Here is a 6,829-nt window from a genome sequence, read left to right as displayed (position 1 = left end):
ACCACCTCGTGCTGCTCGCCGTCGTCACCGTCACCTTCGTCGTCTGCTCGCTGCCCTTCACGGTGAGCGCCGCGCGGGGGGGTCCGGGGGGGCCCGGGGCAACAGTCGTTTGGGGCCCCTTAGAGGTAAACAATATGAACCCGCCACAAGTGGATTTTTTTTAAGATAGTTGTGGGGGGAATTAGATAAGTGGTTGAGTGTTTAAACGCAAATAGAGCCACTTCCTTGCAAAAACTTCACCCCCCAACAAATCTGGGCCCCTGGGAGGTTGCCTGGTTTGCCCTTCCCTAAGGCTGTGGCTGATGGGGGAGAGGTGGAGGAGCCCCCGTCCCTGGGGGGGTGGGAGAGGCGATACCTCTGGGGCTGGTGGCGCTTGGAGCAGCGGATGGATGAGATCCGTGTTTTTCAACCTGCAGGTCACAAGAACGTATGGAAGGGCGGGGAATAAACTTAAAAAATGGGTTTTGCTTTCAAGGAGAAAAATGTGGGAAACCAGGGTTTTTCCCTTGCAGGCTGCAGAGGTCCAGCATGCCCGGGCCCCCCCTTGCCCATACAGGGGGCTGGGGCCTGAGGGCAGCAGGGTGGGAGTGAGGGGCACTGGGTTGGGCCGGCTTGTTGATGTTTGCAAATGGGTCCTGGTGCAAAAAAGGTTGGAGAAACATGGGACTAGATGTGACCTCCTGGGGTCCCTTCCAGCCCTCGTGGTTTGTGAGTCTGTGACTTCACTGCTGCCTCCGGAGGTGCTTCGCCCTCCTCTGCTGCCTGTTCTCTGCCACCCACCCAGCTCCATCCTCTTTGCTGAAGGCTGCTGTTCATCCCTCAACCCCTGCTCGGCCTCTCCTCCGCAGTCCTGTTCCCCGGCTCTCCAGCCAGTTTCATTGCTCCGTGGGATGGACGAGAGGGGACCTCAAATCCTAGAGCAGTGGGGCTGGAAAGGACCCCAGAGGTGTCAGGGGGTTTTGAAGCCTCCCACAGCAGCACTGGGTGCTGGGGATGGTGGCTGGGCTGTGCCAGTGCTTCTGCAGAGACTTAAAAGTTTTGGGCTAGAGGGTCTTGCCCCTCCTTGCTCAGGGTCAGACCAATGCCACATTTGGGGTCAGGAAGGGATTTTTACCCCAGGGTCAGACTGGTACAGCTTCCTTCTGTAGGAGGGGCATGGCCTGTGCCTGAGCTCTCTTGAGCGTATAGTGACAGCATTTCCTAGAAGCAGGGCACTGGCTGCTGTGGTCACCTTCTCTTCCCTGGGGCAGGTGTCTCATCAGGGCTGATGGTCGGGTTGTGTTGAGTGTAGGTGATGGATTGTACAGGACGGTTTGGAGGAGGTAGGGGTTGGGCTAGATTAACCTCTGTGTACCCCTTCCAGCCCCACTTCTCAGGACTCGGTGCTTCCTGTACGGTGAGAAGGGGGTGCAGAGGGGGAGGCTCATCCTCACCTATAACACGGCACACATTTTTCTCCCCTTAAAGAAACTAGAAGCTTTACCCCTAAGCTAGGGGTTTTTAGGGCAACGTTATTCAGTTTAAATCAAAGTAAAAATAAACTTAACTTCATTGGACTGAGTTAAAAACAGTCTGCAGGGCTCTGACATAGCTGCTTCTGATCATGCTGTCTGTTCAGAGCTACATGGCAGAGCAAAGGCTCGCTCGATGGGTGAAACATTGGGGCCGGGAGAGAGGGTGGTTTTATATGGTCCGACTCAGTTGATGGCAGCTCCTTAAAGCTCGGGGATGAGGGCTACGGGGTCCGCAGAGGCCACCACCATTGTGACTGAAGTGGCCAGGGGCTGGGCTGTCCCCAGGAGGAGGTCGCAGGTGCAGTGCAAAGTGAGAATCGGGGCTTGCCCAGGTGGCAGGGAAGGGGTGCTGGCTACGAGGGCTCACTGGAGGGGCAGGGGAAGTACCTGGGCAGAAGCAGAAGAGACATGCATGTGGATGGGCGTAGAAGAGGCTGCACCAGGGCTGTGAGTGCACCTGGGTGGAAGCCTTTGTAAAGCAAGACAGGTTTTGCCCGCTGAGCACCAATTGCTGCTGTAAGGGGAAAGGGATCTGCAAAGCGATGCCTGCAGCCCAGTGATTCCCAGCCATGTGCCCTGGGATCCTTTCTGGGGTGCCCCATGGTACAAGCACTGTCAGGTGGGCCACCTGCTACACCTGAGTCGCAAGATGTACCCAGAGATTTCAGGTGGGAATCCAGTGTCTAATCCCCTCTGCCCTGTCGGTCTCTCTAAGTTCTTTGCAAGAGAAGAACTGCTCTAGGATTTGTCCATAGGCAAAACCCAAGTGCAAGCTAGGTGTTGGTGTTTTCCAAGAGGGGCCAGGAGTCTCAAACAGTTGAGAACCACTGCTGGAGTCACACCCCCGCCCATATCCGCACACAGGTTTTAATCCTGGTGCGACAGAGCTGGCATGCATCTTCAGACAGAGATGTCCTTGTGCCCAGCCCTAAAGATTTCATCTGGGACTTGGAAACCATCTGTAGTCCCACAAGACACCCTTGCCTTGTGCACCCACAGCTCACGAAAGTGTCTGTGACCCCAGATCAAGGGTGTGCTGGGTGAACAGACAAGGAAACTGAGGCTTGGGCAGGCTGAGGGAGTTGAGCAACACCGCTGACTCACAGAGAAACTTGGCCAGAGCACCCATGTGCCCTGACCCCGTCCCAGATGCCAGGCGCTGGGAGGCCACCTCTCACGGGTGTCTCCAACATGACACCAATGACGAACGTGAATCTTGGGGAGACCCTAAGCTTACAACTTTCCCTTGTCATTCAAATGCACTGTGACCCACCAAGAGCTGCCAAATCACTTCAGTTCTCCATCAAACCGGTCCTGACAGATGTTTAGGTAGAGCTGGTCCTGTCTCAGGGCAGGGAGACAGTAGATGATTCCTCAAGGTCTTTTCCAGCCCTCTTTTCTGTGAATATACCTCTGTCTCCATACAGAGCCATGCATTGGTTTGGGATTCTATGTCGTGTTTCTCAGTCATTTTTTTCCTGCTAAAAGCAAGACCTGCCCAGCAGAAGAACACAAGCTAAAGCTAATTTTATATTCACAGACTTAGACTGACACTATCTTTCTTCAGCACTTAGAGAAGAAAGTCCCAGGGGAAACCAGTAACCACTGGCTAGGCTGAATCATTGTGTTCGTATTCTAGGATGGGGAAGAAGGACATTCAGGAGCTTCCGAAGGCTCTTTTGTTTCCTCTGGGTTTGGATGTGTAATCACAGGAGATGTTTCATTATCGCTCATTTAAATGGCCTTTTGCTCTGCTCCTAACTTCCCCACCCACTATAGTCACATGCAGACTCATTTGATGACAAAACATGGAGCAATCCTCTCAAGTTCCAGCAAGGGAAGTTTAAGTTAGATATTAGGAAAAGCTTTCTCACTAGGAGGGTAGTAAAACACTGGAACAGGTTACCCAGAGAGGTGGTGGACTCTCCATCCGTGGAGGTTAAGACCCAGCTAGACAAAGCCTTGGCTGGGATGATCTAGTTTGGTTTGAGCAGGGGATGGACTATATGCAACCTCCTGAGGTCCCGTCACACTAGGGCTGTGCAAAGCTTCAACTTAATACTCGAATCGACAGATATTTGACCTTGAAAAGTGAAAGTCGAGTCGAATAGCAGCTGGTCGAATAGCTGTCAAATCGAATACTGGAAGTCGAATATTAACAGCGCGGGTCGAATATTCGACTTGCCTACACTGGATTCCCTGTGCAGGGGTGGGGGGGAAGGAAAGTGAGTGGGGAGAGGGGGAAGGAGTGCTTTCATGACTGACGTGTGGCTGGCCAGTGACCTGTCAGCATTCTCTGAGGTCCCTTCCAATCCCAGTGCTCTGGGGGAGGGCTAGAGAAAATGCAGAAAAGGCAGCAGTTCTTCCACTCCCTGCTTTCTGCCTTGGGGTCCGTGTCTGAGCTGCTGGTGCTCTCCAGCACCGCTGCGTCAGACCATGCCGGCTGGAAGCCCTGATCTTCAACAGATTCCCTGCTTGCAACGCTAGCAACAGGGATTTCTGAGAACTTGGTGCTTTTATTTTATAACTACTTTTCATATTAGTTTACGCTTATATTGGATAGGGCTAGTAGTAGCCTAGGATCTATTCTATATATTTCTTATACATCATTCATTCTTTCCACCACACCAGCGCTTCTCAATATATTATCTACACACACAAACACATTGACATAACATCCAGAAATCTAACCCGTGGCTCACAGCACACTTAGAGGTCCCAGTTTACCTACCAAGGCACACATTATGAAGCGGGGTAGAAAGGCAGGTGGCCACAGTGGCCAGCCTGCACAAAGGGGAGCAAGAGAGGTTGCAAGTGGGAGAGCTGCAGTTTCTCCCCCCACCAAACTCAGACGCAGCCTCTTTCCTCCCGCCACAAGGGATGAGGCTGTTACCAGCAATAAAGAGAGGGGAGCAGCAGTGCCACCAGAGCCGCTGCCTGTGCCGGAGACTCTCTTGTGTCCAGACACAGCAGCCACAACCTCTCCCACCATAACTGCAACCAGCACAGCAGCGCGCTTCACCCCTGTGTCACTGCCAATGCTGAGCCTTCCTGCGCCAGAAGAAGACCTGGCGCTGGATCTGGATCTCAGTGCCCTGGCAAGGGAAGCTCTGGGGAAAGAGGGGGAATCAGTCGAGTTTGTGCTCGACACCCCTTGGGTTTTTTCCTTTCAAGCCATGAGGTCTTTCCCAGAAGGCACTTCAGGAGGTGCCTCCGTACAGGTGAAGGTAAGCGGCTCAGCTGAGTCCGCCCTTTCTCTTGCTGTGCCTCTGACTGCTGAAGAGGGGGAGAGTTCAGCAGCATCCACAGATGCACCCACATGCCAGAGGGAAAGACCTAGTACTAGCATGGTCTGGGATCATTATGAGTTGGCAGAACATCCTGCGTTTGCTATCTGTGCGCACTGCCCAGCCAAAATCAGCTGGGGCAAGGGAACAAAAGCGCATGACCACCTTGGGGATGCTGAATCATCTCTGCAGATACCACCCCTTTGGCACAGGAATGGCCCCCGCTCGCTCCACAGCCCCCGTCCCCCCACCACAGAGGCAGGGCACCCTGCAACATGGGGGGCAAAAGGGACCAATCGCAAATGCGAGCAAAGTCACCCAGACCATCGGGGAGATGCTTGCTCTGGATGGCCGGCCCTTCACCTTTGTTGAGCAGCCAGGGTTCAGGCGGCTCCTGGCACTGCTAGCTCCATCCTACCAGGTGCCCGCACGCACCTCCTTCAGCAGGACGGTGGTGCCCCCCCCAACATGAAATGTGCAGGGAGCGCTTGAGAGAGGAGCTGCACGAGGCAGGTCTGCGGGTGACCGTACGCTTCACCTCGGACATCTGCTGTTGGCAGTCGGGGTGGAGATCATGCGTACCTCTCCCTCACAGGGCACTGGTGTGGCCAGTCAGGCCATCGGTGGGCTCTCCTTCACGCCAAGGTGATGGATGAGTCCCACACAGCAGCAGAGATAAGGGGGGCCATGAACCACATGGTGCAGGGGTGGCTCGGCATTGGGCAGGCTGAGCTCACCCGCGGCTTCATGGTCACCGACAATGGGGCCAATACGGTCAAGGCAGTCCATGATGCCAACTTAGCTGGTATTCGCTGTGTGGCACACAATTTACATCTGATTGTGAGGGATGCCTTGGAGGGGGACAGGGCTGCCGGTGATGGCGCCAGCAACACCAGCAGACTCGTTTCCAGATGCAGGAAGGTGGCGGGCTACTTCCATCGGAGCATCAAGGGGGGCAAGATGCTGCGGGACAAACGAGCAGAGCTAAGTGTCCCACAGCACAGAATCACCCAGGATGTGGAGACTCAGTGGGACTCCACATACCTGATGCTCGAGAGGCCGGTGGAGCAACAGAAGGCCATCCATGAGCTGGCCTTGCTTGGGGAGATTGGGATCAGCGGCCCCCTGACCACAGCTGAGTGGGATGCCATCTCCCAGATCTTGCTGGTCCTCAAGCCATTTCTCAAGGCGCCTGGGACCCTCAGTGCTGCTGATGCCTTCCTCAGCCAGGTGGTCCCCATAGTGAAGAAGCTCCGCAGCCAAATGGAGAGCTTCCCGGGGGCTGATGTTCCTGGCTGGGGCAGATGTGCAGGCACTGGTGAGTTGGCTGAAGGAGGCCTTAGGAAAAGGCTTGAACCCTTGGGGTCCAACACAGTGCATGTGCTGGCCGCCATCTGTGACCCAAGGGTGAAGGGCACCAGATGTGGCAGCGAGACACTGAGTCGCTGGCGGGAGGTACTGATGAAGGAAGTGACGGAGGCGGAGCGGTGGAGGCGGGGGGAAGTGGGACAGCGGGATCCACTGCCTGAACGCAGCCCCCATCCACGAGCCAGTCTTCCCCTCCACCACAGGCGCTGCCAATATGAGCTAAGGCCATGGCATACATGAGGGGGTCCAGACCCACCAGACCCCAGGATCAGGCAGACAGCCCTCACACCGCGGTGTCTGCCCATCTTGCCGAGCCTGTGGAGCCCCTGGCCGGCAACCCGCAGCCCAATGCAGCCGGATCTGGCCACAGTTGCCCAGGAATACCAGTCCTGTCCACTGACCGGCGTGCCGAGCGAGAGGGTGTTCAGCATGCCTGCGGGTGTTGTGACATGCACCACACCTGCTTGGGTGCTGGTTTGGGGGAGCAGCTGGTGCTCCTCAAGGTGAAACTCCTGCTGCCGCGGTCCCCAAGTGCCAGGTGCAGACGGAGCGAACGCCACCTCCTCGCTCGTCTGTGTCACGAGTTGTGTCTGTCAGCAGCCTAAGGTGCAGTTTCCTCCAAACCCCTGCACCTATCACCGTGAAAGCTGGCAGGCTTGG

At 55.5% G+C, this 6,829-nt stretch overlaps 1 long non-coding RNA gene across 1 annotated transcript in view; it reads left to right on the top strand.

The window, feature by feature from the left end:
* LOC109287563 overlaps positions 1 to 6,829 on the top strand; it is a 12,742-nt gene continuing 5,913 nt past the window's right edge. The window contains exon 1 of the long non-coding RNA XR_002094906.1: positions 1 to 62. This is a non-coding gene — a long non-coding RNA (uncharacterized LOC109287563). The remainder of the gene's footprint in view (positions 63 to 6,829) is intronic.

Source organism: Gavialis gangeticus, unplaced genomic scaffold, assembly GCF_001723915.1.
Source record: "Gavialis gangeticus isolate Ggan-Ray unplaced genomic scaffold, GavGan_comp1, whole genome shotgun sequence".
NCBI classification, from domain to species: Eukaryota; Metazoa; Chordata; order Crocodylia; family Gavialidae; genus Gavialis; species Gavialis gangeticus.
This window is presented reverse-complemented; position numbering and strand designations above follow the sequence as displayed.